Genomic DNA, 25,816 nt, shown 5'->3' on the forward strand with positions numbered 1-25,816 from the left:
AGGAAGTATTGAACTGTGCCAGCTGCTGCTGCACTCCACCAATCCAGTTAAGGAAGTTAGTATCTCAAATCATCACTTCAATCTGGCACTGTTAACCTGAAGTTAACTACTCATATTCCTGTGTGAACCTGTCAGTCTCCACGACTGCATGCACCACTTTGCAAATTTGCTTATGCTACACCATTCCCTGCATTAGCTTGCAAAGGCAAGAAGGGGTGATGTCAAAGACAAACTTGTTGTTGGGCTTTTCCATGAAGACATCTGCAAAAACCAAAGTGGTCACAATTTTTAACTCTGTGTTACAATTGATGAACAGAGGCAAAAGTGCTACAGCACAAGCTGATAGCCCACCATCAGTACGCATTATTTTACACTTTTAGCACCCTCAATTTGCTGAAACAATCAACATACATTGATACAGAAAAGTGAGGGAAATAGTAAAATTATTATTGTAAGAAATGAACTGCTCAAAATTATTTTGCACCACACATGCACCTGTGAATTAAAGTAAATATCAACATGTACAGTAACCTGTGTATGGTGATCAAACTGAATCCTCTGTCTTAGTGCAGTTCCAGAGAAAGACTATACCAATCACCTAGGAGTACTATCAACTGGATCATTACTATGCAGATCCCACAAACAATTATAGATATTATTTCTCCTTTCTCAATGACCTAGGATACAGTAACGGAAAGTTGTTTGTAGTGAGAGTTTTCTGTATGTCTCCTTTTTCGTTTTCTACACTTCTGCCATCTGTCCGAGTTTCTCAAAACTTAAAATAAGTGCAGAAGAAACTTAAAATTACAAGAAACAATTGTCAATGGTGGCAGCAGGGGTGGGGGATATGGGCACCATTTTGGGCAGAGGAATTTTTTAATCTTTTAATAACCCTCATACAATTGTGGTAGAAGTACATGCCTCACTACTATTGCTGTAACACTTCATTTTATCAGTTAGAGATATATTGGAAGAGTGCAGCCTCACCTGGCTGCTAACTGCTCCAGTATCTCCTGGTGGGTGAACTACTCCAGAAGGGAGAACTCTCACTTGTGGCCACATTTCTCCAGCAGCTCCCCCTCTTTGTTTACACTAGATATCAGGCAACCTTCTCGAGGCATCTATTTCTCACTTCACTCTGTTTTATTTATGTAAAAAGCAAGAGTGCATGAAAATTATAAGAACTTTAAGGAAAATATACAAGATATCCTTTCCAGACACACCAGCATGTTCTTTTAACCTAGTGTAGTAGCTCTGAAAGAACTGGCACCCATAGTATTGAGAATATGAAGCTAAATATAACAATATTATATGTAGCAATCCACATGTCATTCTTTGACAAGCAGAGCTGCAGTTCTTTCACCACATAATTCATATTGTTGAGATTGTCTGTGTAAGAACCATATCATCCACACCTGTAATCTCTCCTCTGTGAAAATTTATGACAGGTAATCATTTCTGACCCCATACTCAAAAATAAATTTGGAAGAGGTCTTTTTCTGACTAACACCTACAAATGGGAAACACTCCGAAAGTCTGAAATTAAAACCTTACCAATTGTGTCAAGATTTAATGTTGTACACAGAAATAACAACACAATAGTTGTTCATATAAAGACCCTTGTACAGAGTGTCCAGCATACAAATTTGCAGCTTGTACAGCTTCCACAGTATGAGAACATTCCTAATAAAGCCCTCTGTACAGAGTGTCCCCACACAAATGTACAACCTGGATATTATTGAGGCACAAGAAATCTTGCCACAAAGCTGTGAAACTGGAGACATACATGAACTTGTTGGGATGAGAGAAACACAGAGGAGATTGTTCTTCAAGATACTGGAAAGAAAGGACTACAGAATGTTGTAAACCTACACAAAGTAAAGCTCACTGCACACTTAATTAGACATGACACTGGTTTACAAAACATTTGCAAAGATCAGATCATAGACAGGGAAATGTGGAGATAACTAAAAAAATCCTAACTAAAAATATGATCTGTGAGAGGAGTGCTGAAGAGAGCGATCTCTTGCTGCAGAGGCAACACTTAGCCACTGGAAAGTAGCAGAAGAAGTGGAAGAGGAAGCAAGTGGTGGTGGTGGTGGTGGTGGTGGTGGTGGTGGTGAAGAAGAAGAAGAAGAAGAAGAAGAAGAAGAAGAAGAAGATCTTACCAATACATATAAACATCTGAAGGAAGCTAGTGATGTCAGGTAGTCTTCTCCGTTGAGTAAAATGTAATATTGCTGAAATTATAACAATCAAAAGGAAGATTCATTCAGCAGAACAACAGAATAGTTTTAGGATCTATTAGTAACATTCAAAAGGAAGAGAATGTGTAGGACGGGGAAGTTTAGAAAGGGAGGAATGACACTCAGAGCCCAGGAGGAAAGTGCCTCATTTGTCGTGAGGGTATACGGTGACATATGTTTGGGGAGGTGGCACAGATGTGCTCGAAGACTACAATAGAAAAAGGTTTTTGTCCTATTTGTAGTTAATTTTTTTTTAAGTATTGGAGTATAATGCCTCAATAAGGTATGAGCCCAAGTGTGGTGTCACAAATGAGTTGAAACATGTTTGGCACAGATTGGTAAGTATTCCTTTTGTTACCATAAACAGACAAAATCCAATTCATGGAGTATTCTCTGTGAATTTTGCTACTATCTGAAATTAAAATAAATAAAAAAAATTAAAAAAATGAGAGAGGGATGGTGAACAATACAAAAATATAAATGTATCTTCACATGTGGTAATTTGACATTAGTGAGAATAGTGTGCGACATATACCAAGTAGAAAAATGTGTCACCTCACTCAAAATTTTAATAAGATGCAAACATGACAGCAGACTCAGTAATCTACAGAACACTACACTTACACGCTCTACTTCTCCACAATGCAGGAAGTATTGAACTGTGCCAGTTGCAGCTGTACCCCAGGAAACCAGTTAGCGAAGTTACTGTCACTGATCACTACTTCAATGTGGTACAGTAAAGGTGAATTCAGCTACTCACATTCCTATGTGAAACTGTCATTCTCTGTGACTGTACACACCACTTTGCAAATTAGCTTCTGCTGCACCTATTCCTGCATTATCTTCCAAAAACAATGATGATAAATGATGATGTACAAGATGTAAACTTCTTGTTGGGCTGATCCACGAGACATCTGGAAAACAAGAGTGGTCACAGCATCTAAGTTAGCATTATAATTAGCATTATAATTAATGAACAGTGGCAAAATTGCTAGAGCACAAGCTGACAGCCCACCACCAGTACACATTGTTTAGCACTGCTAGCATCCACAATTTGCTGAAACAATCAACATGCTTTTATACGAAAAAGTGAAGGAAGTAGTAAAAATATTTATATTAGAAATAAAGTGCTCAAAATGGTTTTGCACCACACTTGCACCTGCAAATTAAAGTAGATCAACATGTAGAGTAACCTGTGTAATGGAGATCAACATGAATCCATTCCCTTAGTGCAGTTCCAGAATGATGGCTCTGGCTCTGAGCACTATGGGACTCAGCTGCTGTGGTCATCAGTCCCCTAGAACTTAGAACTACTTACATCTAACTAACCTAAGGACATCACACACATCCATGCCCGAGGCAGGATTCGAACCTGCGACCGTAGCAGTCGCACGGTTCCGGACTGCGCGCCTAGAACCGCGAGACCACCGCGGCTGTTCCAGACTGAACTGTCTCCTATTGTGTCCAGGATAACACAGCTCGTGTACACCATTCAATGTGTCAACACACCTTAGAAAATTGCTTCAAGCTCAGATAAGTTACACATGGTCCTATATGGGAAGATAAGTTATTAAAATGTGTAACAAGAAAACATATTTGTGTTCACAATGGCTATGGCATTGGAACATTCAACCACCTTATGGCATAAAAACAGTGACGAAACGTCACTAGTACTTTCCCCACAATTGACAACCCAACTGGTAACCACAGCTTACAGATTGAGGCTCTCAAATACTTTGACAAGAATTTGAGCAGCATCTGTGACATCTGCAATGACCTAGACAGTATGCAGCACACTGTCTCTGGAACAACACTGCATCTAAAAATCTACAGATTAAGCAAAATAAAACTGCCTTGGGGAACTTACAGCGCACGCATGCACACGTGTGTGTGTGTTTGTGTGTGTGTGTGTGGGGGGGGGGGGGGGGGGAGGGGCACACACCTGCATGCATGTATCTTATGTGTACTCAATGGTGAGGTCATCAGAAATCTTACACTCATGTAATTAAATCTATGTGCAAATAAACTCTAAAATTGTTGCACACTTGTGAACTTGAAATTAACACACAGTCACTCTATATCACACACTCTAAAACACATTAGAAAGAAGGAAACTAGCTATACACAAAACTAGAACATAGGGGGAAAAGAAAATATGTAGTTGCTGAACAAAATGCAGATGGGAAGGTGAAGGAAGTAGTAAAAATATTTATATCAGAAATAAAGTGCTCAAAAACACTTTATCCAAATCAGAGAATAAAATGTAAAGAATTTGCAAGCACTCTGGACAGTTCTGTGGCTCCCCAGCAATAAAAGCCTTTTTCAAAGAGAACTGGTTTAAACTTACAAAAAACTTTGGTGAGGCAGCCACCTGTTTACACATTAAAGCCACCTTCCTAAATTCTCGGGAAAAATGTTGGACAATTCACAAAACTTTAAATCTTGAGCCACATTCATTTGGAAATTTCTATAAAGAGAAGGCAGATCCCTCTTCAAATTGGCTGCAGCCTGCTGGTAGGAAAACTCAGTCCAATAAAGTGTGGTTCACAGTGATCTGCACACCACAAGTGGCCTACATCAAGGGTCCTCTCACTGCTAGATATACCAATTAGTTCAACACAATAATCATGTGCCCTGGTACCCAGCAGAATGAACCCTCCTTCACAGTAGTTTGAGTTGAGGCTGGAATCCTGCATATTCTGAATTACCTTATATGGTGTGTACAAACACTGGAGACAGTGAAAGGCACTCAGAGAATTGGAACAGGCAAAAAAAATCATCTATGAAAGAACATCTCACCTCCTCCAAAGACCGCAAGATTGGCATATAATTTCACATCAAAGACAGTAAAGTCATGAGGCAGTTGGATCTATGTAAATAACAGAGTTAACAACAGAGTGCCCCTGCTTGGATCCACCTCCAAAGACAGCTACATACTAGTGGTCCTCACATAAAATGGCAGAAAATACCTCATTAAAAGCAAAGCAGAAGTGTAAATTATCCTGCTATGCACTAAATCTAAAATGTTGTTGGATGTCAGCAGTATCCAGAGTGGTAGATGCTTAGAACCCTGGATTCGAGGTTCAACATGCTCCACACAAAGTCTCTACAGTACACGTTCCACACAGATCCCCAACAGCATTGCAGGTCATGGACAGTTGCAGGAAAGCATTCCAGGGTGACTAGAAATAGTATGATATGCCGATGAAGTTGGAGGTGTGAGGAACTATGTGCTTGTTGCACCACGAGGGGCTGCCACTGGATCAGCACAGAGATCTGGTATCGGACTGGTCCTATAACATCAATAGCTAGACAAATCCCCTCATTGTGGACTTTGTCAATGATTTCCAAAGGAAGAGGCCTACTCCGTGTACCCATAGTCCAGCCACGAACGCAAGATACCCAATAAATCTGGAAGAGTTGTGCCTCATCCACTCTCCAAAAAGTTTGGCTTAGGCACTTGATGATGTTCAGTATCTTGACGGTTCAGTCTTGCAGACCAAACAAAAGTTTCCTATTCTTCTGGCAACAATGTAACAGGTCATGCAGTTCCCATAATGGGTCCTTAATCAAAAATTAAATATAATGTGTAATCTGCTGTTCATTTCAGAAATATTAATCGAATGAATCATACAAATATTTCAAGTGCTGAATAATTTTTTCAATAAATATTGCTCCAATTCAAACCAGTTCTCTTTGAAAAAGGCTTTTATTACTGGGTAGCCACAGAACTGTCCGAGTGCTTGCAAATTCTGTACATTTTATTCTCTGGTTTGGAACAATTTTTTTTTATTAGCTGTTACAACATTTATCTATTTTTCTTGAAGTACTCAATTAAGATCTTTGCAGAAATGTTGCTCAAATTATCAACGTGAAATGTCACAATTGTAAACAGCCGAGTGGTACAGGCCACTGTTGTTGCAGGAGCACTAGCTAGCAGATGATGGTGCAGTTTGAGTGCGCAGCTACAGTCACATCTTGTGCCATTGTTACCTCATTGCTGAGTTTTCGACCTGCAAATCTGCCATCTATCCTACTATAAATACAACTTTTTTCACAGTTATTGGCACATTCATGCTGGTTGTCTAAATTAGTAAGGAGAAGTCAGGGTTAACATTTCTTTTAGATGTGTTAATCTTGCTAAGATACTTTCTTCAATGATATAAAGAAAAAATGGAATCATTCATTTTGTGGAACTTAAGCAAGTGATCTTCAAAGAACACTAGGGTTTTTATCAATATATATTATTGTTTAAAAGCTTTTTCTCCTACACTGAATTAAAAGAGATGGAGGGAAAGCTTTCCTTTAGACATTGTAACATTTCTCACCTTTCTTTATCCTTAAATACACAGCAGTTAAATTGGCTACAGTGGCACACTAATGGAGTAATGTTAATCTTATACCTATGCATCACGTATTAAGATTTTTATGTATACAAGTACCAAGCTGCAATTTTCAGCAGAAAATAATCATCACATCTACATCTACCAAATAATGGAAACTTGAGTTTGATGAAGCGAAAGGATACATTTTCACTGATCATAAAGATGCCTCATTGAATCACAGATAAGCAGAACAAAAATATTGTTGTACTTCTACTTTTGGCCAAGACATTTTCCATGAACAAAAACACACTTTTATTCACACCAGCAAGCACACCACATGCACATGACTGCAATCTCTGACAGCTTGAATTGCAATGCAACTATCCTGTTGATCAGAGGCAGCAAATTGGAGGGGGTCGGTAAAGGAAAGGATAGCAAGGTATCGGTGGAGAGAGAGAGATGAGCTCTGTCTGATAAAGCCTGCAGGGGGTAGAGGGAGTCACAAAGACTGCCAGGTGCAGCATCAGAAGACTATAGGGCAGAGTGGCTGGGTGGGGATACGAAAAAAGTGAGAAGCTAGGGATGATGAAAGGTGAGTCTTGGTAGAGTCTGACACACAAATAAGGTAAGACAGAACGAACAAGGAGGACCCATTAGGACAAAGGATGTGGAAATCCCAGTGTGGGAGGGGGGCGGGGGGGATGGGGTAGTGCCAGGACAGTAAATAGCCTACTGCCCTCACAGGCACCACCAAACAGTTTCCACACCCTCTTCTACTACTACATCCTCCCTATTTACATCCCCTCATCTCCACTGTTTGAAAACACTACTGTCTGCCTTCTCCCTCCCTTTCTTCTCTCCTTTCCCACTTCTCCTCCCCCCCGCCCCCCCCCCCCTCCCTCACCACCACCACCACCACCACCACCACCACCACCACCACTGTCCACAGCCTCCTTATGCTGCACCTGGCAGTTTTCATGCCTCCATCTGATCCCTGCACACTCCACCAGACAGCACTCATCTCATCCAGAATTTGCACTGTGCTACCACTTCCCCTTCCCTGCCCTCTTCCAACTGCTGCTTTCATTCAACACAATAATTGCATTCTATATGTGTTATTTTTTACATACATTTACATTATGTTGTATGGTCCCGTGCTGGTATTCTGTAAGAGAAAGTATTTCCAAATGGTAAAAGGTATTGTGCTTTGCTCGTAGTATTCATCACTATCAACAATCCATGACAGAAAAGCCTCTCCATTTGCATTAAACTGTTCTGACAGCTCAGAAAAAATGGCTATTCATAGAATTTTGTCTTCTATAGTGAAAATTTAAGGAATCTATCTTCAGCACAGCTGCGAATATCCAAGGGTCTAAATCTTACAATGCAGACCAATAGCTGTAGAGGCAATTGTCACACAGTGATGAAATAATCTGCATGAGTAATCGCATCCCTAGCATTCACAGTGGCACTAGCTGTGGCTGTGGCAGGACATTGAAAGTGTGGATGAATACAGAGCTCCATTTCTACACTTCTTTATACTTTGAGAGCCACTACCAAACACCCATGGATCATCACAGTTCACCGCATACAAACATTTGCAGATGCCATTATACTTTCTTTCTCGATGACCAAAGATACATAACAGAACACTGTTTGTGGTGAGTGTCCTCTGTATACACCATTTTCACTGTTTTCCATGGATTTGTCATTTATGTAAATTTTTCAAAATTTTAAATAAAAAGAAAGAAAACTACAGAAATTTACAAATCAACAATAGTAAAGCCCATTGGACAGTTAACTGGACAGTTAACTGGACATGTTATTCACTTGCACAGCATCTGCAAAGATCAGATCATAGAGAGCAAAAGTGGAGAAGACTAAAAAACGCTGCCTAAAAAATATATATATTATCTGTGACAGGAGTGCAAAGAGAGGGAGCTCTGGCTGCATGGGCAAAACTTAGCCACTGGAAAATAGCATAATAAGTACAACAGGAAGAAGAAGAAGCATACCTTACTTTTGAATTAAATGTTTGAAGGAAGCTAGTGATCTGAGGTACTAAGCTCTGGTCAGCAAAATGTTTTATTACTCTAATTATAACAGTATTAACTGTATCAACAAGAAAACTCTCATCAAAACAACAAAATTACATGGAGACAAAATGAATGTCACTATTTACCCACAGGTGACATTCAAGTACTGCTACAGCACTGAAAGTGAAAAAAATTATTCCTAGCTTTACGATCTAGAAGTTCCATTCTCATGGAAGACAGAAGGTTAGATTGGAAGTGCTTAGAAAGAGAGGAATGACACTCAGACCCCAGGATTATAGTGGCTCAACTGTTGTCAGGATATAGGATGGCAGATATGAATGGGGAGATGACACGGAGAGGTTGTCAAAGACGCCAGTGGAGAAAGAGTTTTGTCCAATCTTTATTTGCAGTTTTTTTTAAAAATACTGTATTTCCATGCTTCAATGAAGTATGCCCCAACAGTGGTGGACTAAAATGTGTTGAAATACCCTTGGCACTAGCTGATGAGTTGGCATTTTTTTTTTTTTTTTTTTTTTTTTTTTGTTTCCATAAACAGATGCAGTTTTTTTCTATACACAAACCTACTGTTCAATATTTTAAAAAAAGGGATGGATGATAAAAGGAAATAAGGGGTTAATATATTTTCACATGGGGTAATTTTACATGAGTGGTAATAGTGCTTATGAAACGTAGCTAGTAGAAAAATGTGTCCCACACACATTATTCCAAGCATGAAATTTTAAAGTGATGAGCACATGAGAGCTGACAGAAATCTACAGAAATCAACACTTACATGGGCTGTTTCTTCACAGTGCAGAAAGTACTGAATTGTGCCAGTCGCTGCTGTACTCTGGCAAACTAGTTGGTGAAGTAACAATCAAAGAGCACCACTCCAATCTTGCACAGTAAGGCTGAAGTCAGCAACACACATTCTTGTATGAACCTGTCATTCTCTGTGACTGTGCACATCACTTTGCCAGTTTGCTTGTGCTGCACCATTTCCTGCATTAGCTTGCATAAGCAGCGGTAGTAAGGGACCAAGTACAAGCCATTAACTTCTTGTCAGGCTGTTCCATGAAGACATCTGCAAAAACAAATTGGTCACAATTTTTAATTTAGTATTACAATTATTGAACAGGGGCAAAAGTGCTACATCACAGGTTGACAGACCACCATCAGTACACATTGTTTAGCACTGCTAGCACCCTCAATTTTCTGAAACAGTCAACATACTTTGTTATGAAAAAGTGAGGAAAGTAGTAAAAATGTTTATATTAGTAATAAACCAATCAAATTCTGTTTTGCACCACACTGGTAATCACTGCTTACAAATTGTGGCTCTCAAATATTTTGACGAGGATGTGAGAAGCAGCTGTGACATCTGCAATGACCCAGACAGTATGAACACACTGTCATGGGAACAGTATTGCATCTAGAAATCTACAGGTTGATCAAAATACAACTTGCCAGGGTGAAGTTATAGTAAAAGAACCATAGGATTGACCTGATGGTAATACAATGCTGTGCACAAATTATCAAACTGTCAGTCACTTACAGTAGGTCTGCCTGAGGAATAACAGCTACTATATATCTGGCATTGTATTGTAGATGTCAGTCACTTATAGTAGGTCTGCTTGACAAATAACAGCTACACACATGTGTTACCATTTATAGTGATGTAAAAGAAGCGTATTACAATGCACATGACAGATATTGTGCACTGACCTTCAGATTACACCCTGGCTCTTCAAAGTACTTGTTGCCATTTTCTGATGCACATGCTCAATGGTGGGGTCACCAGAGATCTTACACTCATTAAAACAAAAATTCTAAATTTTAGCACACTTGCACCCTTGAAATGGCCACACAGTCACTCCTTCTAACATCCACTAAAACAACTTAGACAGAAGTAAAGTCTTGAGGAAGTTGTATCCGCGAAAACGACAGAGTTAGCAACAGTTACCCCCTGCATGGATCCACCCCTAAAGACAACTACATACTTGTGGTCCTCATATAAGATGTCAGAAAATACCACATTAAAACCAGAAGCCAGAGTCTAATGTCACCTGTAATGCACTAAGTCTAAAATGGCATTGGACGTCAGCAGTATCCAGAGGGGTAAATGGTTAGAACCCTGGATTTGGAGCTCTACCTGCTCCACACAAGGTGACTCCAGCACACACTCCACATGGATCCCTAATAACACTGTGGTTCATGGATAGTTTGAGGAAGGCATTCCAGAGATCGATGAGCAACAGTATGGTATGCAGATGAAGTTGGAAGTGTGAGGAACTATGTGCTTGTTCCACCATGAGGAGGTGCAGCTGGATGGTGAGTGGTGGTTCCTTGGCCTCAGCACAGAGATTTGGTATGGGACTGGTTTTACAACATCTGTGCCAAGACTTATCCCCTCTCGGTTGATATTGTCAATGATGTTCAAAGGAGGCGTCCTCAAAAATCCCTACTCTGTTCACCCATAGTCCGGCCAGGAACGCATGATGCCTGACAAATCAGGAGGAGATGTGCCCTGTCAACTGTCCACGAACTTTGGCTAAGGCACTTGATGATGTTCAGTACCTTGGGGATTCTGGCTTGCAGACCTCTGAGGTGTGGCAACCATGACAATTTGGAGTAAAAAATGAGGCTCAGAAAAATCACCGAGTTTCTAGAATGTAGAATGGTGTCCATCATTTGCAAGTCAGGTAAATTAAAAATGTGACAAAACAGTAGCAACACAGAAATGAGGGAGAATACCAGTGTCTAATTTGCACAGTCCTTGGCATGTCATGAGGCCCTCCAAAAGCTGACCCTGAATGCAAGTGGGGGTCTAGCCCCACAAGGGGTGATGAGCATAGAAGTCTCCAAAGATGAGAGAGGGTGGAGGAGTTGTTCCCTAAAATCTGTGAGCGTATCCAGAATCTACTGGATCAGACAGAGGTAAATAAAAGAGCAAACTGTGATTATCCAACATGTATCAACTGGAACTGCCTGCAGGTCAGTATCCAGAGGGAGGGTAAAAAGTTGTGTGCATTATTTACAAACACAACAATTCCTCCCTTGACCCGTTCCCCAGTCATATCATCCTCACTATAGACTGTATAGCACATAGGATGGGAGCATAGGAGACTTGAAAACCAAGTTTTTGTAAACACATCCAGTCTTTCCAATCAGGAGTGGAGCCTACAGTATGAGGACACTCTGCTTTGAAGTGAGACGATTGCCTCGGTCTGACATTGAATTCCATTAGCTCTGATGGAAAGTCGCAAGATACATCGAGAGTACAAGTTTGGCACTATCAGCACTAGCACTGGACGGTGTACCAGGTAAAACCTGTGGAGGGGCAAGGAGCTCCACAACAATGGCAACCACAGCCTTGCCTGAAGTCACGGGTGGGGGTGTGGGCTCCGAAGTAACTGCAGCAGACCAACTGCAATACCGGATGCAGGTATTATTGCTGACACTAGTCACCTTTGTTTGTGCTAAGCACACTCCACAGCACATGAACATGGGGTAGCCTTCCCATCTTTGTTACAAGTGGCTTTTCCTTACACCCAACGGCAGTACACACGAAGTTCTGGCATTTGAAATGGTGCACTGGGTCAGGGACATAAGGCTGCACACTGAGACGAATAAAACCTGCCTCAACATGCTCAGGATGTTTCATGCTACTGAATGTCAGGATAAAGTAGCCAGATTTTTAAGATCAATATCCACCCTCTTTATGACAATTTGCACATCAATAATATCTTCAAGAGACTACTTACATTGCAGTTTCTCCTTGGGAATGGCAACTAAATCCCTGCATGTTACAACATATTTGCTATAATTCAAGGTGCTGTGCAGTTCAGCGGTTATTGCATATTCCACAAGGCATCTAGCTCTTTGTAGCTTAGCGACTTGCTCGGAATTTGAAGTTTTAAGTGTCAGTGTCACATTGAGGAAATGGCTTACTGAATGTAAGGAGCCACAGTTTCCTTCTAAATAGTTTTGTATATAGAGGGGCGACAACTTCTCAAACCTACCCTCTTTCCTTACCACAGCTAGAGAAACATTCTGTTGATCTGCAACCATTCTGTTACCAAGTACTGTGCTGTTGTAATGAACTCCTGAGTCAGGCGCACTGGCTGCACGTGCCCTCTTGTGAGATCGGGTGTTCGTACCTTCCAGGGGCCCACCCTTTCTATTGGGGAGGAGGAAATGAAAATGTCAGGGAATCCATTTCTGTCCCATGAGGAACAAGGGAAATAAGGGTGAACTCTCAGACAGGGCCCTGAATGACCAAGTAAACCTAATACAGATGAAGTGCGGCAGGTTCCCCTGAGGTTGCCTGTTAATGACTGAATTTCCACAATCTGTTGACATACTTCTGATCATTTGATTTTTCTGATTCAATTGATACCAATATTAATGGGAGCAAGAGTTCCTAATTAAAAATTACAGAAATTTCAATAAAAAAAAATTAAAAATCCAAGATGGACCCCATAATCCTAAAACTATGGTTTGCAATGCATAGGCATACATTACAACTGCACATTTTAATAGGGGCTGCTTGTGAGAAATAATACGATGATGGTATCAATAGCCAATAAAATATTAGTGTGTAATAATGTTTGCATTTTGTTGTTACAGGATTTAAACTTACTTGAGCCATCACTCTGATGATGGGCATCTCAGTAGTTCAGTGTGATCTGATTTTGCGACAACAAACAGTAAAAGACTGTGAATACGACAGTGAGAACTCCTCTTTGGTGCTATCTGAAAGATCATGCACGAAACTCCTTGCAGGATAATGTTGCTGACAACTAATATTTTGTTTTAATGTACTGCAGTGCTAGAAGACCTATTACTGCTCAGTATATATTATGACTGAAGAGAAGTAAATTTTTGGCAGACGGTGGCATTTGATCACAGACAAAAGGAAATAGAATTAATATTATATAAACATTATTCATTATTACCATTATATACAGAGAGGGAGAACACAAATTTGATGGAGATCTATAGTGTTTTAAATGCCTCTAAGCCAGAAGCAATGTAAGCACATGCCAAACTGTGCAGATTTTCTTTGAAGGTAGAATATAACCAATCACATTCCTTAGTAGCTAATGTTGGTAAATTGCATATTGGATGCATATTAATAATCATGAGTGATGCTATTTCTACAGTTCACTCATAGTTTCTACCATGACCAACTGATTGTAGAGTTTGTCAATATCATGAATAGGAGCATTGCTACTCACTGCAGCAGTGTATGAAGGGAGAAGCAAAATGTGTGATGTGTGGAAGGGGGAGGCTGGGGCTGGGATGGATAGCAAGGTAGTGGTGGTGGGAGGGAAGGGTAGAAGTGTCAAGACTATGGGTGCGTTAGTGGAATACAGGGCTGCGTATTGCTGGAATTGGAACAGGAAACGGGATAGATGTGTAAAGGACAATGACTGATGAAAGTTGAAGCCAGGATGGTTACAGGAACATTGGATGTATTGTTGGGAGAATTCCAAGTGATGCAGTTCAGAAAGGCTGGTGATTGTGGAAAGGATCCGGATGGCACAGGATGTGAAGCAGTCAATGAAATGAAGAACATGGTTTTGGACAGCATGCTCAGCAACTAGTTGGCCCAGATGATCCCTGGTCACAGATTTTTGGAGGCCCCTTGTGTGAACAGACAACTTATTGGTTGTCATGTCCACATAGACTGCAGGTAGCAGCTGCTATTTACCTTGTAGATCACATGACTGGTTTCACATGTAGCCCTGCCTTTGATGGGATATGTGATGCTTGTGACTACATTCGGGGAGGTGGAGGGGGAGGTGAGAGGATGTACTGGACAGGTCTTGCATCTAGGTATATTACAATTATGTGAGCCATTAGGCAAGGGGTTCAGGACAGGGGTTGTTTAGGGATGGACAAGGATATCATGTAGTTTCAGTGGGTGCCAGAATACCACTATGGAAGGTGTGGGAAGGATGGTGGGTAGGACATTACTCATTTCGGGGCATGACGATAGATAGTCAAAACCCTGGCCAAGAATGTGATTCAGTTGGTTCTGTCGTGGGTGTTACTACATCATGCTTTTCTGTGGCTGGACAGTTTGACTTTGGCTGGATGACTGGAGAGAAGGCATGGGAGATCTGTTTTTGTACAAGACTGGGAGGGTAATTATAGTCTGTAAAACTCTTCGTGTATTTGAAGAGGGTCTGCTCATCACTATAGAGGCGATGGGCATAGGCAGCTAGACTGTATGGGAGGGTCTTCTTGGTGTGGAATGGAAGACAGCTGTCAAAGTGTTTTAGAAACATAAACTATTACATAGAAATTTTTATAAATCAGACTGAGGTACTGCTGAGCATCTTACATGATAAGAAAACATCAATAATTATATGTGGGGACTTTAATGTCAATATGTCGATACAAAGTCCAATTAAAATTCAATTCCTCAATATTCTACACATTTTGAACTTATATTCCAATATAAATGGCCCAACTAGGAAAGCAAACACTTCAGAAGTCTCACAGACACTATATTGTCAAATTTAGAAACCTCAGATACAGCAGTAATTAATGCGACCTAGGCTTATCTGACCGCAATGCACTCATTACAGTTCTTACAGTTCCAATAAATACAAAAATAGTACATCTGATGTATAAAAGAATTTTCTCCCCTGAAAACTGCAACCAGTTTCCTATCACACTGACTAAGACTGGGCAGAAGTATTGACACGACCAAGAACAAATGCTGAATAGAACGTTTTCTCTTCTTTTTTTCTGACAGATTTTGAAATATGCTTTCCAAAAAAGTAGTCAAGATCTCATCTAGGCACAAACACACAAATTCATTTATCACCTCTGGTACAAAAAATTGTTGCGAGAATATGAAAAGACTCAATCCTGAAATGAGATCTTGTACTGATCCCAATTTTAAAAAATATGTAAGTAACTACAGAAAGTGTATACAAGGGTAATTAATTTAACAAAAGTACTAAATAATGATATGCTAGTAAGGGAGTCAGGCAATAAATCAAGAAGTATATGGGAAATTGTTAAGAGAGAACTAGAAAAAGGGCTGCAAGGAACAGGATACTATGCTTAAATCTAGTGAAAATATTAAAATGAAGATGGAATCTTTGTCCAGTTACATTAATAACTGCCTTCTAATTGTACCTGAGAAACTAAGCAAGAACTTTACCAAACAAGAGAAAATAACAGCACCAAAAGTAGTCAAGAGTATGAGAATATGTCCTAGAAATGAACATAAAATAACAAAATTAATTAATATTCTGAGACCAAAAACGTCTGCAGAAATGGATGATGTGCCAGTGTCACTAATAAAAAAATAATTCTGAACCCACTGGTACACCCTGCCAATTTATCAGTCAGTGAAGATGTGTTCCCACAGAGGAAGAAAATTTCTAAGGTTTGGATCTGTATTGAAAAATGGAGATTCGTGCAAGGTAGAAAACTACAGACTTATATACCTCCATTAACGTTTTTCAAACATCTTTGAAAAACTGATGCAAATCATTCATAAGCTACCTTGACACCTATAATCTTCTGCATTGAAACCAGTATAGCTTTCATACAGGTTATAATGCAGAAACAGCTATCCAAGCTACTGAGGAGATTTCAAGGAATTTAGACAGTAAGAAAAGTGTGGTAGGAATCAACCTAGTTCTTTCCAGGACTTTTTATACAGTAAACCAGCAAATTCTCATTGATGAACTGGAGGCAGTAAGGCATCAGAGGAATTGGGATAAAATTGTTTGAATCCCATCTTGAAGATAGAACTCAGGTTGTGGGACTCATTTCATCTGAAATAGGCAAAAAATAAAGTGTGTATCAAATGCTAAGAGGGTGGAAACAGGTGTCCCACAAGGTAGTGATAATGGCCTACTATTATTTTTTATCTACATAAATTATATTAAAAGCTCCAATAGTTTGTCCAAAATTATGTTATTTGCAGATGATGTAAACATATTTACAGTGATGGCAGAAGTTCTCTGTCTACTACAGCTGAAAAAGCTGTGAAGTGTGTGTTGCAGTGGTTTCATGCTAATAAGTTAACACTGGATTTAAATAAAATGAATTACCTGCAGTACAGATGACCTCCACTTATTACTGAGTGACCATGAAATAGAGGAAGTACAGCCTACAAAATTACTGGGCATGTACATTGCGCACGACATCAACTGGGAAGACCATGTCATATACAGATCTAAAAAACACGTTACTACATGTTTTGCACTGACAATAACTTCTAGAGTTTGTAGCGCAGAATGTGCAATATTAGTGTATTTTTCTTCTTTTCATTCTTTTGTATCTTAGGGAATAATACCCTGGCATTTAACAAAATATCACTTGGCAGACGTGTTCAAATTACACTGAAGAGCCATTGGAATTTTTGCATACAGCTCTCCACAATCACATTGTAAGCTCTCATTCATGCAGTTAATGATACTTACAGTACTATCTTTGTATCTGTTCAGAAGTGTACTGTATACAAGAACACACTTCAGTAGTTTACAAATGGATGCAGATTTGAAGAATCACAATACACGTATCATCAAGAATCTGCATGTTGGAAGGGCTATAAAAACAAGAATTCAAAAACACGTGAGCCATTATGCACTACAGCTGTGTGTAGTGATCATGCAGTAATAACCTGTACTTCTGTGCATACCTATGTATATGTCTTTGCTACATTTACAATCTTTGGAGCTGCTTCGCCTAGTGAGTTGGAGGGAGTGAAATGTTTACTCTAGCGCTGTGATGTTAACCTGTGAACGTTATCCGAATAAATTGTTATTGTGCTGTAAGAAATTGATTTATGGGACTCAATACCCACCAAAACTCTACATTGGTGACCCCAGACAAGTTAATTCTGCGTAACACGAGTTATTGCTGCTCAGTTATGGAATTTTCGAACAAACTATATTACCAACAATGCATCTGAACAACGATACCGTGCCAACCGTCGGAATATCGGTTCCACCTTCTATGGACGTTTTAATTGACTTAGAATCAGTTTTTCTTCCTCAGTGCTTCCACATAACAGTGCTCCAAATGTGTGTTTACCCACATGGAATTCTTCAACACCTTGTGTGTCCGTTAACCGTTACAGTGTTAACAGTGTTACAGACAGTGCTTTAGACTCAGGCATGTCACAATCGCTGTTCTCCAGTTTTCCTGACTCCACGGCACAATACTTTTTGCTGTTCGAACCAAATTGTGATATATCGCTAAATGTTGCACAACGTGCTCAATGGACCAATTTGTGTGTACCGCCAATCGTGGACAGTGCACTACCTTCACTGGACTCAATGCCTAACCAGTTGTGTATGGCTCAGAAGGCTATTCAAAACCAAACTTTCCCGCTGCAACTGCCAAACACAGATTCTGCTGTGCCATGTGTTTGGGGAACGATTCCACCCGCTAACATGACAACCGCAACGGTTGCAACCATGCCGCACATTAAAAGCAACATTTCAGTGTAATTTGTGCCTGACTCTGGTACTTTTCATGCATCCCCTCCACCGCCCGCAGTTCTGGTGCAATCGGTCACTGCTGCCGTGTCGGAATACAACCGGGCTACGTGTTACAACATCGCCTTAACGGCTCTTCCTGCACCGCAGCAAAGTTTCAAGTGGCTCTACAACCAACCTGCGTTACACATTCTGCACCACTGAGTACAGGTCAGTCACTGCCCACCGCTAACACGGGTTCTGCCCCCTTTTCCTCGGCCCAGTTTAGGGTACCCCCATCCTGTGGCCCACCCTCATCTGCTGCCGCACTGTACTATCCACCAGCTCACAAGCCAGACTTACCGGCATTTAATCAGGCTAACCCACGCATCTGGTTTGCCATTGTAGACAGCATTTTTCATTTTCTCCGAATTCACGAGGATGACAGAAAATTTGCTCTCTTCCTCAGTCACCTCCATAATTTCGCGGAGTTATTTTCTAATATTATACTTGACCCACCTGCATATGACAAATATAAAGGACTTAAACAAGCTATTATCGAGTGTGCTTCACGCTCAGAAACTGAATTGTTATGCCAAGCAATTTGTCACGAACCACCCGAAGACCAGTCTCCGTCCCAGTACTAGCGATACATACGAGCTATGGCTCCTAAGGAGGACCTGCCAGACGACTCCCTTTGGACTATTTGGTTGGATAAATTCCCTTTAACCTTGCAGTTAATGCTATTGCCACAGTGACACCTTCCCCTAGATGCTAAGCTGTGCCTAGCAGACGAGGCTTATACTCTATTCAAACCCCATCAACCAGTTGATGGTTCCAACAGAGTTTCATCGTACAATCATTACACCGTCCTACACCCCCCGGCGACCACGCAGGATGTGACGCACTCTTCGCCAACCGAGGTTAGCAACACCACACATGCAGCCACACAACCGGCTACGCGCACCAGCATTAAACCGCACACCAAACTGACTACGCCTGGTACCGGGTCATCTGCCTGGCGGACAGATAACTCCGCGGCTTCTACCAACAGCAACAGGGCTCTGCCATCAATCTGCTGGTACCATGCAACATTCAGTGACACCTTGCCGACCCAGCATGATGCCACAGTGCCAAGGGTTATCGAGTGGTGCCCGGTTGCCACCCAGACCCCACCACACCGCCACACCGCCACAACACCAGGCATGCCTTACACGTGCCCTCGACGCCAGTAGCTGTCACCACGACGCCTCCACCACTGACCTACGAGACGCCGGTTGCAGTAATGATGCCCATTCCAAGCTCTGCCACCACACATGCCACTGTAGTACCTTCCGCCGTGGAAGTCGAACACGTGCCAGAACAAATGGAGGTGGGCAGCCCATAGAGGGCTCCGCCTCCACGGCGGCTATTCCGTGCAGCGGCTCTCGCGCAGTGAGGGTGCCACCACTATGCCACGTGAAGACAGTGGCCAATAGCCGCTCCCTCTGATTTTGTATACAGGGACCCGCTCTGCCCAAGTCAGTCAGTCTGGTACTCACTCTGGATTTCGTTTCTATCTCGGCGGTACTGCATTCTGGTCGTTGCTCGTTGTTGACATTTGCCTGGCTCAGCTTCCAAGTGAATTTACATTTAGTGTTTGGTGTTGTGGTTTCCACAAGGCTCCGTTGTTTATCTCTTCCTTGTTGTATCACTCATAGTCGGTCGTGGTCGGTTGTTGTCAGCAGCTGTTGGTCTGTCGTCCGACTCGTACTGTGTTTACCCGGTGGTGCGTGCTCCACTGCCGGCGGCTTCCTCACCTGGTGGCTCCAATCCGCAGCCCAAGGCGTTTCTGCGGTTGGTTTTGGTTACTACAGCATCCGCCCCCACCCCTGCCCCCACCCCCGCCCCCGCCCCCGCCCCATCCACACCGACGCCCTCGAGGCGCCACATACAGGTCAGTCCAGCGTCTCACTATGTTGCCCCGCTAGGACAGTCAGGTCGACGACTCCACATGTCAGTGTGGGCAGTAACAACGGGCACTGTACATCATATTCTCATGACACAAGAACTGCCGATCAGACACAAAGCCTGCAGGCTTAATCCGGAAAAACTCCTAAGTGCACTTGCCATCATATCTGAACTCTTAGATGGCAACATCATCAGACGCTCTAGCAGCAGTTGGTCGTCTCCTATTTATTTAGTAGATAAACCCGATGGCACGTACAGACTTTGTGGTGACTACCGAGCTTTGAATTCCAGAACAATCATGGATAACTATCCAGTGCCACATTTTCAGGAATTCACACAGTGGTTACATGGCTCTCAGGCTTTCTCAGTGATAGACCGATGGCACCAGACGATATTGAAAAGACTGCAAATATCACATCCATCGGACTCTTTGAATACTTATACATGCCTTTCAGGTTAAAAAACGCCGTGCAAACCTGGCAGAGATTTATTGATGAGGTGTTACGACCTTTCCCTTTTGCATATGCATATTTAGATGACATTCTAATCTTCTCACCTTCTAGCAAGGATCACCAAGCCCATCTACATGCTGTCACAGATGCTTTGTCAAGCGCAGGTGTTGAAATCAACCAGGACAAATCGCAACTTGCACTTTCACAAGTAACTTTCCTCGGACACGTGGTTTCCGCTGCCAGTAACGCTCCACCACCCTCTCGTGTGGAGGTAATTACCAACGCCCCAAGACCGAATGAATTTCATGGGTTACGACGGTTCCTAGGCATGGTTAATTTTTATAGGAGACCCATTCCCCATGCCACGGCATTACAACTTCCGCTTACTGATGCGCCTTGCAGGAAGAATACTTCAGGCATGAGCAAAGTTCAATGGTCAGATGAAATGACTACGGCTTTCGACAAACTCAAAACGGCCATTCAGACAGCAGTGACTCTTTCACATCCTAGGCCGGATGCACAGCTTTCGCTTACAACAGATGCAAGTGACTCAGCAGTCGGTGACGTGCTCCACCAACATTTAGGTAGTTCTGTCGAACCGCGACACTTTGTTTCGCAAAAACTGTCACCTGCTCACACTAAATGGTCAGTTTTTGATAGAGAACTTTTTGCGGTTTACGCCGCCTTTCGCCACTTTCAGGATGACCTCAAGGGATGTACCTTTGTCATTTACAGCGACCACAAACCCCTTGCGGAGGCAATCCACAATCCGAGCGCCAACACACCCCCTCGCAGACTTTGCCATTTGGAATACATTTCACAGTTTTCAACCGACACATGGCATGTTCGTGGTTCGATAATGTGGTTGCTGATTTGTGGTCGAGGGACACAGTGGACTCAGCTGACATATCCCTCACCGAACTTGCACACCGCCAGCAGACTGAACATGAAACTCAGGCTGAGTTTGATAGCTCAACCTCAACTCTTCGATTTGAAGAGCGTCTGCTCCCAGACTCAGACCTTACATTAAGGTGTGACATTTGAACTGGACAAACTCGACCATGGGTCCTGCCATCCATGCGACAACCCATTTTCCATGCACTCCATGATTTAGCACACCCGGGCATCCGGGCCACGATCCGCCTTGTGACTGAACGTTTTTTGTGGCTTGGTGTATGTCAGGACTGCGAACAGTGGGCACAAGTGTGTGTGGTGTGCCAAATTAATGAGGTTTCTCATAACACCCACCCTCCTCTGGCACCCTTTTATGTACGTACCGGATGTTTTCATCACGTACACATTGACATCGTGGGACCCCTACCACCTGTGGGCCCATTTAACTACTTATTCACAAAGTTAGACAGAGTGACCTGCTGGGTCAAGGCCACGCCCATCACCGACGCTTCCACCACAACGATAGTCCGCACCTTTATTTAGTCGTGGATCTCACGTTTTGGCTGTCCCTCCTCTATAACAATGGACCAGGGTTGCCAGTTTGAAGCGAACCTCTTCACACGGCTCTGTCAACTGTGCGGTGTAGACAGATTCTGTACGACAGCTTACCGCCTTCAGGGCAACGGCCTGGTGGAGAGGTTCCACTGCACCTTAAAAGCAGCAATCATGGCACATGGTGGCCAGTGGACAGATGCCCTCCCGTGAATTTTACTGGGCTTGCGAACCGAAGTCAAGGTCGATCTAAATGCTTCACTCGCAAAGGTGTTGTACGGGGAACCCCTCGTCCTCCCCGCTGATTACGTCGACGACTCACCTCCGTTGCCAACTGTTGATTTCCCCCTTTATTGGATCAAGTACGATCCATTATCTCTAAACTCCGTGTGCCAGCTCCCAAGGCACACTCGGCGCCACTAGTTTTCGTCCACAGACAGTTCGCAACCTGCACACATGTCATGTTACGTGACGACCCAATTCATGGAGCTTTACAACCACCTTATTCAGGCCCACACCGGGTGGTCCGACAGGGTGTAAATACCATGGCCATTGATATCAATCAAAAGACAGTTACTGTTTTGACACATCGCGTGAAACCAGGCAGGACGCTCTCTGAACAATCGGATGAACCTGTCCTAGCCGCCGCCCCGCCCACTCCGCCTGTTGTTCACACTGACATGACCTACGATGATACGTGTGATGAGTATTCAGGTGATGATACTGCGTGTGACGATGATAATGGAGAGGGGGGGGGGGGGGCGCTCTGTAGCAATCTTACAGTAATAACCTGTACTTCTGAGCATACCTATGTATATGTCTCTGCTATATTTATGTTCTTTGGAGCTGCTTCGCCTAGAGAGTTGGAGGGAGTCGAGTGTTTACTCTTGCGCTGTGATGTCAACCTGTGACAGTTACTCGAATAAATCGTTGTTGTGCTGTAAGAAGTTAGTTTATGGGACTCAATACCTACCAAAACTCTACATGTGTAATGCTCTACCAATTTGCATCAATGGAATTGAAGATGAGAAAATTTAAGACAGAAAGAAAAAATTACATGCTAAATAAGTGTTTCGATAAAACAGATGAATATTTTGAATTCATGAACGACTATGAAATGCTTGTATTTTCTTCATTGTTATTCAATAATGCTGTTCTCATTCTAAATTTTATATTTTGTTTGTATAGTTTTGTATTTGTCAAAGTGTACTGCATCTATGTCAATTATTTTAAACACACTGTAGAGTGTTAATTTTATGTCTGTTTGTTAATTTGTAGGTTTGTGCTGTGCATATGCTATACAGTATATCACGAGACTGATGCAAAGGATGCTAATAAATTGAACTTCACTGTAATGAACTATTCTGTGAAAGAATTTCTGTTACTGTTATGTGTAAAAGGTGGTGGGGAGGAATTACTAACTTAAATCTGTATGCCTTTTTTCTTTTTGTAAGAAAATAAAAGATAATTTTAAATGTTCAGAAAGCAATCATATTTACAAATTAACTTGTGACATGAATCTAAAATGACTCATTCCACATTACATCATTAAAATCTCTCATGCACAATAATCTAAGAAATATCTGACTCAATAACTTTATACCAGGTCACCATTGAAGACTCAGCATTTTTTTCTTTTATTTCTTTGATTGCTGCAGCAATACACTAATTGCAATACATAAATCAGATACATGAAGCATTTTTCAAAGGTGTCAGTGTTAGATATGTAAAAAATGAAACAATCTGATGTACATGTATATTTTGAGTGTTTCTTTACCAATGAGTAAATTCTCCTATCTAATCACATAAAGGTGAATATGCTCTTGTTTAAATAACCAACTGAAAATTATGGTTCCAGCCACCTCGTCTACCTCCCTCAGTATGTTCCTAAAAATTTCACAAAACATTTGGTACACAAACATATTCTCACTGTATTTCATGAGCAACTCATCTCTCACTTCCACAAGCTGCCCTAACAGTAAGTCTCTTACACCCACTAGTCCAATGGACGAAGTTGCTCATGTCCATCCACCCCCAATTGCCCATTCTCTGACCCATTCAACCCAACTCACTATCATCTCTGTGTGTGTCTCTCTGTAAATGTCAATGCCTCCTGTCTTAGAGTCATAGATTCCTTCACTCTGCCTTATTACTACTGTTTTCTATTGCTGTCACTGCATCCCTCTTGCTCTCTCTTACTTCTACTATCTCATTCTTCCTTCCCACTGCTGCTGTATCTTCTCATTGTCAGTATCTCATTCTCCTTTGGTGCCACTGTTGTAGGGCATGTGATTAATGAAAATAACTTTATGAGGCAGAAAAATTTTGATTATTTAGTAATAAGAAACTGAAATAACTCTAATAGCGGAGATGTTTAGTTGCAGATAGACACAAGAAAAAGACTTTAAAAAAAGCAAGCTTGCATCCAAAAAGGGTGTGCGCATTTCCAATGAAGGCAATTTTGGCTGAAAGCTTACTTGTTTGAAAGTCTTTTTGTCATGCTTATCTGCAACTCAGCATCTCCACTAGATGGTGAGTAGTTATCTATCCTTTTCATAATATTCTCATTATTCCATCCTGGATTTTCCATTGTTTGAAATAACTCAAAATTAATTTTACATATCACACTGGAATTTAGCTGCAGAGAAATTTTGAATGTGCTTCAGTACTACAACACAAAATCCTTCCAATGATAATTGAGAAACTTTGCAGCATATTTCTTGATGCTACATCACTTTACAAATTACATTTTCGACTCACACTTGACATTATGAGCCTATTTAACATTTTCAAGTAGCGTATCTTTCAAATTCTATATCCCAGAAACTAATCAAGATATAATGAAAATTTTTATGGCTATTCAACATCAGGAGCTTAGGAATAAATTGAAAAAATTGCATAACCACTTTGGAATCTGCTGCTGAATTACAGTGCACAAAAATGAAGTTTCTGGAGTGTTTCTGTATAAAGGATGATGGTTGTTGAAAATGGGAAGATGGCACTTCTAGATAAATCTTAGGCAACAGAGTTAAAATTTGAATAGCTTGCTGCTGTTAGTTACTTAGATATCTGGTACCAACAGCAAAAAATCCGAGAAATGCCTCTCTCAAGTTGTTTCAGGAACCACCCACGAGCTAAATGGCGACTCACTACAATATTTAGGGTGCACCATCAACAGCCCCGAATCTACGATATCTCTGAACCAAGTGTGTTAAACAAGACACCAAAAATTTAGAAAATATTTCAAGTATCTGTTCATTTTCTAGCGCACATCTTTCTGGAGAGTTTGATACATAAAACACATATCCTTGAGAAGAAGTAAGACATGTTATTCGGTCTTACATGTGTCAAAGTGCAGTGCCACATCTCTTGACAAAATGTTGTTCTATCGCACATCACTGTATCTTGCTTTGTGGAATTCAAACATGTATATTTTTTAATGGAGGCTATTAACCCTGTATTCAGGACAGTGGATATTAAAATGTCCTGGGGCGCCTCTCCTGCTCCCAGTCAACCCGTTTGACATCATATTCCCCTCAAAGAAAGACTCACAATTAATACTGGGCGGGGGGAGATTACTTGTGGTTGGAGAATAAAAACTTCTCAGAAAACTTTTAATCCTTATTACCTATTAGCTAATAACTTTTTCCTTTGTGTGACATACCATTAAATGCAGGAAACACAAAACCAGAAAAGACTAAGAGACAAACAAGACAGTACTCATTTCTTCAACTCTTAGGTCCCAGCATTTTTTCTCTCTAATCTTGCTACAGCTTTATACAGTGTTCTTTTGCTTTCTGTGAAAGAATCTATTAACTCAAAGTTTTTCAAATGTTTTTCTACCTGAAAAATCAAAATAATGTTGTAAAATATTGAGAAAGCTGTTAAGTGAATAGTATCCAAGAC

The sequence above is a fragment of the Schistocerca americana genome, unplaced genomic scaffold, assembly GCF_021461395.2.
Source record: "Schistocerca americana isolate TAMUIC-IGC-003095 unplaced genomic scaffold, iqSchAmer2.1 HiC_scaffold_41, whole genome shotgun sequence".
NCBI lineage: Eukaryota > Metazoa > Arthropoda > Insecta > Orthoptera > Acrididae > Schistocerca > Schistocerca americana.